The sequence below is a fragment of the Cupressus sempervirens genome, chromosome 10, assembly GCF_028749045.1.
Source record: "Cupressus sempervirens isolate cs-2001-9-10 chromosome 10, ASM2874904v1, whole genome shotgun sequence".
NCBI classification, from domain to species: Eukaryota; Viridiplantae; Streptophyta; class Pinopsida; order Cupressales; family Cupressaceae; genus Cupressus; species Cupressus sempervirens.
The window spans coordinates 174,152,420-174,164,085 of record NC_143127.1 but is presented as its reverse complement, the minus strand read 5'-3'; the positions used below and the strand labels follow the sequence as shown (position 1 = coordinate 174,164,085).

At 36.4% G+C, this 11,666-nt stretch overlaps 1 pseudogene; it reads right to left on the bottom strand.

Moving 5' to 3' along the window:
* Positions 1–1,419: 1,419 nt before the first annotated feature.
* The window catches only part of LOC149533190 (putative beta-1,3-galactosyltransferase 8), a 56,477-nt pseudogene continuing 46,230 nt past the window's right edge, over positions 1,420–11,666 (bottom strand).

Sequence of the window (11,666 nt, the reverse complement as noted above, 5' to 3'; positions counted from 1 at the left end):
TTCACTGGGAGAATCATTTCTAGAGTAAATATATATTGAATTAGGACATTTATTTACAGTTTCTTGATTCTTCCTTTTATAAATAGAATCTGTTATATGTGTGAAGTAAATGAAGATGTAAACAAAACATGTCATTGAGATGGGATAACACATAATGTTACCCCAGACACATGGCAGCATTTTGGATCTATGTGGGTTCACATGACTAGCTTTCTTAAGTTTCTCCCAAAATCAATATGAACCATTGATCTCAAATGAAATCAATGATTCCAATGTGTTGTGTATAACGCATGCAAAAAGTTTGCCCGCGAGTAGTTGAAGCATTTATTATGAAGTTTGACTTTGAGAAGCTTCCAGATGTTGCCATGCAATTTGGTCTTTCAATTTGGGTTTTGGCGCCATGTTTGAGTACTCATATATTTTATACATTCAATGTAAGTTTTCTGTATGTATGGTTTAGGAATGTGTTGTAGAAGCAGTAGATAGTTGCTGGTGATTGATTAATAAAACTTAACTAGTTTCTCAAGTGGGCTCTGTGTATTCTGTAGATTATTGCTGCATGTATATTGGTATGCTCTGTCTTCCCTCTTCCTTTGTTTTCTGCTTTTCCATTATTTGTTAACAATTGTGTTGGCGAACAGATTTGTCTCCACAATTTGTGTCTTATAAATAACTCTATTCCCTAAATAAAAAGACAACAATCAGCCACAACAGTTGGAAGATGTATACATAACTACCTTTCCTCTGAATTCATACAAGGTACAACTCCCCATAGGATTTACAATAAATCCTTCAACCAAATACACAACTTTTCTTTTAACCAGAAAACAAATTGAAGGTAACACAACTTGTTTTTGGACAAGCGACTAATGATGACAAATTATAAAGAATAATTAAGTGATCAAAGAAATGCAGAGTTTTCCATGTATTGAAATGATTGTGATTTGATTAGAAAATGATAATGACAATTGAATCAAATAACTTCCTTCGACGAAAATTCAAAATTTGATCAATAAGCATTCAAGAGAGTGTTTTCAAAGAAACATTTCTAGATACAAATCAAAATACATAGATTCAGATTTGACTTAATGATCTATTTAATCCACTATAATTCATAATTCCACAACAAATATTTTTCAAATGCTAAATACTATTTAATTTTATTAACCATCTCAAAAAGAAAGGTAACTGCTAGAAAAGAGCCAAAAAACTAGTATGTTTTTCTTTCTCCCTCTTATCCTTTTCTAACCCTTAATCATTGTTCAGACATGTCTTAAATAGATTACACCAGAGGGGTCTCCTTGAAAACCCAACCACCCTTGACGGTTAAACAAAAACAATTAATAAAATGGAAAAGTTCAATAAGAGACACGTAGTCTTTGAGTTCAAAGATATTAAAACATAAAAGATAAAGGCCCACTAGGCCAGTGAACCATGACCTTCGCTCGTATTCTCAGCTTTATACTCGTTGCCACTTGCATCTTTAGTCAATTTCCAGCTGTAGTAGACACCTACAAATTAATGAAGTGCACTCAAATTGGCAATCCTTAAGCTCAAAATCTGTGTCTTCCACATGTCACAATCCAACTTCATTAGGTTGAGATGGACTGTTTATTCAGACAAGCGGTCCATACAAAGAGTTAGCACAAAATCAATATGTGCTACTTTTGCAAGATCTGCCAGTGCGAAATTTGTTGTTTCCTTGATCGTTTTTTGGTGAGCTTCAAAAGGTTTGAAAAAAAGTTCAATTTCTAGGATCCCTGCATCAAATTGAAATATATCATCGAGGCTGATTACTTTCATATCCTTTGTGAATCCCATGTACATGTGCTTGATCTCGGCTTCAATGTTGTGGGAATTGGCAATGACTTTCTTGAAAATTGAGCATCTCCAAATCATATTCCCCTTAATCACATTTAGTATGCCAGTATCTACTATTTTGAATGAATTCTAGGTGAACAATCTCCCCATGCCATATTCTTCTACATCAGAGATTTGGGTGATTACTACTGCCCAATTATTCTCCTCTATTTCCCAAGTAGGTAGTTGTGCCTTTAGTTTATTTAGCAAGGCATCAGTTTTGTTAAATATCACTACACACTACTAAAAGAAATCCTTTCCCTTGTGGATCACCCCATTTATCCACTCATCTCTATTGTTATCACTAAGGCTTTACCATGTTGCATTTGACTCAAGAATCTCTTGCAATCAAAAGATGTTGGGTTGAAACCTCAGGGTGCTTGGACTAGAGGTAAAACGCCTGAACCATCCAATGATTCAATATATTCAGCCATAGTGTTGATTATCTGTTTCAATTCTATCTTTTCTCTGGTATCCTTCTAGGACTGAATCAACATATGTTGAGTAGAGTGATTTAGCCAATGTTCCTTGCTTTCTCTATTCAACACCCCAAAACCTACTCTGGTGATCTCAAAATCTCTAACATCTAGGTTTGCAGAAGGATCTTTAGGTTTATACCAGACAACTTCAGCTATTACTTCTCCTATTTTAGCATTTGTTAGCAAGCGAGCAAAGTTTTTCATCCTTTCTAGTTTTAGGGTTTTAGCAACGTATTTCTTTGCCATATCCTTGAGAGGAACTTAGATTGGAATTAAACTCCTCTTTCTTCTTATTGAGCTAGTTAAGCAATTGGGTAGGGTTGAAAAAGGTTTAATCCTATTATGGTCCTTCCTAGGTGTACTCAAGGAATCTAGGACTCATGACACATTGTCAAGAGTAGCTTGAACTTTTTGTTTGCTATTTGCCAAATCCTCATCTTGCTCTTGGTCCAAGTCTATCCTTGTTTGTTGTGGCACTGCTATGATGTTTTGTCTCTAGAACCTAGACTTGGATTTTGTCCTTTGAACTATTGGTTGATCTTAAACTGTTTCACAAATTACTACATTTGAACCCTTCTTGTTATCTTCAGAATCAACAAAAAAGATTAAATTAGTGCTAGAGGAAGAAGGAGATGCCTGATTGGTATTTTCAACTTGGGGTTGGGACGATCCTTCTTTTTTTTCTCAAGCCATGCCTTGGTGTAATCAAGAACACCTTGGGTTCTTTGCATTATATAAACGATTTTTGTTTTGAACCAATTGATAGGAGGTAAAGGAAGATCCACTGAGTTCAAGCAGCCAGGTTTAATAAGGCCGAACCATCCTCTTGGACTCCTTTGAAGTTCAATTTCAGCTTGAAGGTTGAGATCAGCGGTAGTACCAACTTGGAGTGCCTTTTTGTTTGAATTTCCCTTTCATCCAAACAGTCCTCCCAATAATCTTCCAAGTGGTATATGGGTGAGAATTGTTCTTCCAATTCTAACATCCTTGTTGCAAGTCTCTTGTTATTGAATCTTTGTCTAGGTAAGTAGAACTTAGAATCAAATGCACACAAAACGGACCTGATATTCAAAGCATCATCTAAAGTTTTACAAGAAAGGTTACCCAGTTTTACAGGAAATAAGCTTTCTTTCTTATCCTCAGGAAAGCATTTCATTGTTACCAATGTTAGTTGTCGACAAAATTCAGCCAAAACAAAACAATCTAGAGCATATCTAAGCAACCTCAAGGACTCTTCATCAAATTCTCCCTCTTTTATGTATGTGAATCTAGGAAATTCGCTAAATAGGCTACCATATATTTTTACGAGTTGCAAAGCTTCTTGTGAGATTGTTTCTTCCTTTTTTTCCACCAGTTCAAAACACACTTTGCCGATGAAAAAATCATGGGGTAAGTGCACCAAGTTGTGGTGCCAAAAAGATGACACCCTTTTTTTTCTAGTTTTAAAAAGTGCGTACGTGCTTTCTAAAGCAAAAATAATTACAAATGGGTTGCAGACTCGCAACCCATTTCACTATCACTCCAATTTGCAAGGATTACATAGCCACAGTGCATACGCAAGTTGAAGGAATTGAAGATTTTTGCCACCTGCCTCCTTAAAATGCCTCCTTGTTGCCGAAGTTCGAGATTGAGATCACGTCGTATGTTTTCTACCCTTGCTTTTGCATTGTTATGTAGGTTTTTTTCAATTTTTCTTTAAATTTGTTTATTTATTTAGATTATAATTGGTTTTTTATCAGGAAATGTGAATAATGAACCAGCAAATCCCCAACAAGATCAAAACCAAAACCCTCAACAAGATCCAAACAAAAACCCTCCACAAGATGAGAATCAAAACCCTCCACAACAAGAACAAGAAATTTTGCAACTTGCATCGATTGGAAGACCTCCTCCTGGCACACAAGACAACATAATAAATGAAATAGAAAGAGGGAAAAATGAATTACAAGTACTCATTGGTAGGTTGAAAGCTTGTGGACAAACCAATCCAATAAGAGCACAATTGGCATCCTCTCTCGAGTCCATTATGACCCATGTATCTTCTATTAGTGGTCAGTTAGATATTTGGTGTGTTAAGAGAGAGGAACAAAAAAAAATTATGTAAACAAATTATCATATCAAGATGTTTAAAAAAATGATATACCAAAAGGTAGCATTTGTGCATTGTTTAGAAAGCCTGGTGAATAAAATACTATTAGAGAGACAACTAAATGGTTCCCCATCCATTGGTGCATACACCATGGTATTAGAAATAATTTTTGGGATAGACGGTGGATGGTCTTTGATGCCCCTCCCTGCAATAATCGCGAGGTCCCAATGTATCTCTTAAGGAAATTGTATTGTGAATTGTCCTTAGGGAGATCCCCAATTATTTTAATATATTAGAATCTCAGAGTAGAGGTGGGGTGTCATCATTTGAGAGGCCAGGGGCACGTCATGACTCTAACGTAGTTAGGGCACCTGTTGTCAATCCATAAGGTGAGCATTTGATTATTCCTTCAGTTGTGAAGGAACATATAGAGGCCAACACTCTAGGGACTATTAATGCTTTGATGCAAACCCTCATTCGTTGCATGAGTCCATTAGTTGAGAAGGAGCCTTCTGTGCATTGTAGCCACATGTGTACATCATGTGAATCCTTATGCACATTTGGTAGTCATGCTAGAGATAGTATGGATGATGGACTAGTCACTAATCAGTTCTTGAATGAGATATTTGGCATTGACACACAGGTAAATTACAATTATAATAAACTAATTTGATCACATTTCATATGTATAGTGAATGACTAATTAATTAGCATGTATTAACATTGTTCAAAATTCAGGGCCAGAGCGTTGGCGACCCTAGTAGAGATCCTCCGGCCCCATTTTTGTCTCGTTGACAAGTCCAAAGGTATGTATCGATTTAATCATTTAAATTAATACATATATTTATTGAGTAATGATATGAAGGATTGACAAAAAAATTTATGCATGTGCATTAGTTCTCTACTGGACCATCAACATTCACTATGGACTCCGAGCCTAGGCATGATACAAGCTTTGTAGAGATACATTTGTTTCATGTTGATTTAATTCATTTGATTATATTTGTTTCATGTTTCATGTTACATGTAACGTGTATTGTATGACATGCAACTCTTCACATCTGAGATTCCTCATCTTCGACAATCCATCAATCATGGAGTGGCTACAACTATGGCTAGTTTAGAGCCATTAACTGAGCTATTTTAGTTGTTGTTTATAATAGTTAGTATCAAAATTTTTAATGTTATTTATAAGTGATTATATTGATTGAATTTTTGTAGGGTCTTGTTACACCTGATCATTTGCGAGCCTTTGGGGTGGACTTGCAGAGCGACTATTTGATGGCGGTAATAAAATAATTAATCCAGAAACATTGCTCACATACTAATGGATTGTGGAAATCTGATTATGTTAATAAGAAAATAATTAATTTTGTGTGTACATATATTTGATTTCAATGTATAATAATTATTAATTCATATATACTTTGTATCAGCTCAAGTTAGAGAAGAGCCTAAACAAGAGGATGAGCAAGCGTGTGAGGAAGACCCCATCATCCCCATCATCTCCCTCCACACAATGACAAAAGACCTCTAGAGATTTGTTTCCTTCCCCTCATGTGAAGGAGAAGATAAAGTTGATAGACACATTGTATAGGCATCAATGGACATATATGTTGGATTTTATGTCAGTGGACATATTCGATATACATTTGATGTATATATGACATTTTATATTTGATGTATGACATATATTTGATGCATGACATTATTAGACTTATGACATATTGGTTAATGTATGATATGTTTGTTCATGTATGACATAATTGGTTATCATAATATATTATGTGTTTGTTAATGTATGACATTATTGGTTATCATAATATATTATATGTTTGTTCATGTATGACATTATTGGTTATCATAATATATAATATGTTCGTTCATGTATGACATTATTGGTTATCATAATATATTATGAGGTTGCATGGTTACTTGTACCCACACAACTGGTACTCATACCCACATACCCAAGTACCAGGTACACGTATCCCAAGTACTAGGTACTTAGTAGAAAGCATCATAGCTAAGGACCTTGATTGAGATTTCTGATTTTTTTTCAGTTTTTTTTTTTGTGTATCAGCTCGTTGTTTAACAAGCTTAATTCAATACCTAATCGGTTTGAAACTTTGATAGAATATTGATTAACAATAAACTTTATCACTATTCAAGCATAAGTTTATCATTTCCAATATGTCATCGTAATATGATTTATGATCTTGTTCCTATTTAAAGTTTTCCTTCTTTGTTATTTGTTTATCAAGCTTAATTCAATACCTAATCAGTTTGAAACTTTGATACAATATTGATCAACAATAAACTTTATCAGTGTTAAAGCCAGGAATTTATCATTTGCAATATGTCATTGTCATATGATTTATGATCTTCTTGTTCATGTTTAAAGTCTGCCTTCTATGTTATGCATCTAAACATTTATCATAAATTATTATTACAAACATATAACAAATCCGAAACTGAAAACAATACATTACATTTGCAAACTTTATCATGGTCTTGATTTGAAAAATCATTGTCATGACTCATGAATTCATGTTTTCTATAAATATAAAAGTATAATTAAAAATAAAGTTTGACATACCCAAGTACCCCGTGCCCTATTATAAAAAATAAATGTACTCGTACCCATACTCTAAGTACCCCAAGTACTCCCGTCCCCGTGCAACCTTGTATATCATATGTGGATCTTGGTGTTTTCTCTACACCTATGTGATCTATAGGATCTCTTGCTACTTAGAACATCCCCTGACCTTGCCCAACCTCCTCACTAGATTAACTGATCCAAACCTGTAGCATCACTCTCTTACTCTTCTAGGAACACTATCCCTCCAAAGGTTTTATAGGTCTACTAGGGTACCAAAACACTCCCCAATCCAACCAAGGTTTCCATGATGTCCTAAGGTGTTATTGGAACACTTTTACTATGCTTGAATGGATAACAACAATGGGTTTGTACTCGATTTCAAGATTTCTTCACAAAAGGGCTACAAGGAGAGCCCCTAATTAGGCCTCCACCCAGATTTCTAGGGCCGATAGCTCCTTTGTATTAGAGTTTCAACACCTTTGGCCTTAAGAACAATTGATACATAGGACCCATGCTCAAGGATTTTTAGGCTCTTAGGGTGCCCACAGGCCATACAACAAAAATAGCAAAATTGAGGGTTTGGTAGGGTTTTCTTGGTTGCCTATTGTCCCCACTTTTAAGACACCTTCCACACTTCATCAAGACTCCTCCTCCAAAAGTTAGAATCTTCTCATACCCCTCTTCAATCCCTCAGAAGGGAAAGTCTTCATTCTTCAAGCTTTGCTCTTGAGAGCTCTTTCTTTGCTGACAGTCCCTAGCTGGGCATTGCCTAGCTCGCCTAGGGCTTCATCAAAGAATTCTTTGCACTCACTTTCAGGCCACTTTCTTGCATAATATAATACATTGGGGTCTGTAGCATTGAAATCTAGAAGACCATGTAATTTTCATGGTGGAGACAAGACTTATAGCCCTTTCATGATATACAACTCCAAAATTGGCAGCAAACAGGTATCTTTGAAGAAATTTACAAAACCTTTCAAAACTTGGTCACAAACTATAACTAATGCATGGAAAATGGAAAAAAAACAATAAGAAAACTATAACATGCAACAAAATGATAATAGCCATGTGATTTTCCTCCAAACAAGATTAAAAACTAGTAAAATATGTGTTAAAACAGTCACAGTCTGCTGCATACATTCCAACAGTATGGATTCGTACAAGAAATGAGTTGCCAACCCTTGATTAGGGTTCCTCCAAGAATAGATAGGTTTCTCCTCGGGTTAGAGATAGGTTTTAGGGATTTTTCAAAGCTTCTTCACAAAGTAGGTCTTTTAGCAACAATTGGAAAAAGTTGCTCAGTAGCTTTTAAAAAATTGCAAGCAATTTTGGGGCAATTTTTATTTCTTGGGTATTCTTGTTTTGACTCACATTTCAAGACCATGCTATGCCTTCCCAAAACATCCTTGGGAGTGAAAATTTCACTATCTTGCTTCACCTAAGAATTTCCAAACTCATAATAACATCCCTTCCATAAGGTGGCAGATTTACATAACATTGCATTGTTCATGCACTTTGGTCTTCTAATCAAGTAGTCCACCTTGAAAGGTTCTTTTAATGCACACCCATGCCTAAAATGCAATAAAAAATCCTAAATTAACTTCCCCCCAACAAAGAGCTAAGAAGGATACCAACCCAAAGTCAAGGTACCATTCTCAACAAAGACCAAAGAGGAAATTTTAAGACCTATCCAAGCTTGGACACACAAGCATGAGCTAAATGCCCTTATTGTATTCACATACTTCTTCAGAGAAGTTCATTACACCAAAAATGATATGGTGGGAGCCTTGAACGGGTGCTCCTACACCACCTTCCAAGAGATTCTTCAACATCCTATGAGTGAAAACAATCTTCCAACATCCTATGATTGTATTTTCTTTGCAACACCATGTAATTTGTTGATTTTTGGACAACTCTTCACAAAGGGAAGTGGATATGTTTCAAACCCATGAAATGACTATTAAGACAACCAAGAAGATCATTAGCATCTTCCACTAACTCCAATCAATGATAACATGCAATTATATAAGTTGTAATGACTCTCAAAACACTTATTGAGTTGACTTATTAACAAAAACAACAAAAAAAAGAAAATTGTTAGGACTAAGGCAATTTGGGTTTATAGGTGACCTCAAGTTCCTTGACCTTAAAAACAAGGATTACCTTATTACCATAAAAAAATATGTTCAAAATGATGTGTATGATCACCCCTTTACCTTCTATCATGAGTCTCCATCATTGGATGAAATGACATATCTAGTTGCCACCGTCAAAGATTGTTGTCTTATGGCATTTAGTGATTCTTAGGGATGATTCAATTTGGCATGTCCGAGAATGTTCGAGCACTCAACGGGACTAGACAAGCTTGGTGCTAGTGTTTACCTAGCCACTTGAAGCTAACGGAATAGATAGTTCGATCCCACGATGAAAGGTGAGAGATTTGGTAGTTGGCAACTTTGTACTAGCCAACACTACAAGTTTCAGCATCACCCAAGATGGCATCACAAAATCAAAATGGAGTAAGATCACCAAAAAGAAAGAGAGGTTATTGTAGGTCTCCAGAACATGGTCCTATAGCACCTAGAATCACATGCATACCTCGTACGAGCTCCAAGATATGCCCCATCAAAGATAGTTACCCTATGGCATTTAGTGACCCTTAGGGATGTTTTGGTTTGGTGTGCCTGAGAACATTCGAGCACTCAATGGAATGGGATGAGCTTGGTGCTAGGGTTTACTTGACCACCTAGAGCTAACAGAAAAAACAATTCAATCCCACAACAAATGGTGAGGGAGATTTGGCAGTTGGCAACTTTGTACTGGCCAACACTATGAGTTTCAACATCACCCGAGATGGCGTCGCAAAATCAAAATGGAGTAAGATCTCCAAAAAGTGAGAGGTTATTGTAGGTCTCCCCAACACAGTCCTATAGCACCTAAAATCACATCCATACCTTTCCTAGCTCCGAGATATGCCCTGTCAAAGATTGTTGCCCTATGCCATTTAGTGACCCTTAGGGATGTTTTAGTTTGGCATGCCTGAGAATGTTTGAGTGCTCAGCGAGAGGGGATGAACTTGGGGCTAGGGTTTACCCAGCCACCCAAAGCTAATGGAATAGACAGTTCAATCCCATAGAAAATAGTGAGGGAGATTTGACAGTTGGCAACTTTGCACTGGCCAACACTACAAGTTTACATCACCAAAGATGGCATCAAAAAATCAAAATGGAGTAAGATCTCCAAAAAGTGAGAGAGGTTATTGTAGGTCTCCACAACATAGTCCTATAGGACCTAGAATCACATCCATACCTTGCATGAGCTCCGAGATATGTCTCATCAAAGATCGCTGCCCTACGACATTTAGTGACCCTTAGGGATGTTTCGGTTCAACGTGCTTGAGAACGTTCGAGCGCTCAATAGAATAGGATAGGATGAGCTTGGCGCTAGGGTTTACCCTGCCATCTAGAGCTAATGGAATAGATAGTTCGATCCCGCAATGAATGGTGAGGAAGATTTGGTAGTTGGCAACTTTGTACTAGCCAACACTACAAGTTTCAGCATCACCTGAGATGGCATAGCAAAATCAAAATGGAGTAAGATCTCCAAAAAGAGAGAGAGGTTATTGTAGGTCTCTACAATGCATTCCTATAGCACCTAGAATCACATCCATACCTCACACGAGCTCCGAGATATGCCCCATCAAAGATTGTTGCCTTATGACATTTAGTGACCCTTAGGGACATTTGGGTTTGGCATGTTCGAAAATGTTTGAGCGCTCGATGGGATGGGATGAGCTTGGGGTGAGGGTTTATTCATCCACCCGGAGCTAATGAAATAGACAGTTCGATCCCACGATGAATGGTGAGAGATATGAGCAAGATATTTATGTGTAGGCCACTTTGTCCAAGATATATGCAAAAGTTGCTAATTAGGCCAAATTGAGTCTTTTTGAGTTTTTGGTCAAGATAGCCTAAGATTAGGTATTTTTGGTTTTTTTTTAATAGTTTGGAACCTTTTCCAAGTCCTAGAAGTGAAATCTAGTGAACTTTGCATTAGTTGTACTTTTTGTGCAAAATTGCAAAAGTTGTAAAAGTTGCTTAAAATTGCAAATCTGACTGGAAATCTTCTAACCTTCAAAAAAATGTTTCCCATGCTCATATACCTGAGCATGGATAGTTAGAACTCTCCAAACTTCCATTTACTCAAGCAACTTTTTGAGCAACATTGCAACTTTGCATTTATAGGACTTGGGAAGCCAGGATACTCAAGTTGGGCATGATCCCTCAAAGTTCTTGTTGAAATATATTAATGATCTTAATAGAACAACAAAAAACTCATTGCCACCTTTAAATGGAGACTTCAACTTAAATGGAGATTGTTAGTTCCCAAACATGTCCTAGTTAAGTAGATGATTGGTTTACAAAGAAACTAGTAGGAAACAAGGTAATGGAAATGAACTCAATACTTAGGAAGGTTCAAAAACACTAAAATAACTTATTTTCAAATGCTCAGCCCTTCATCAATTCCAAAACTTCTGCCATTCACAAATCAACATGCTACAAGAGGTCAAATCCTTCATGGTACTTGACCTAGGGCTTGATTGGAAAAATCACAAAACACATCCTCCGGTCTTGAA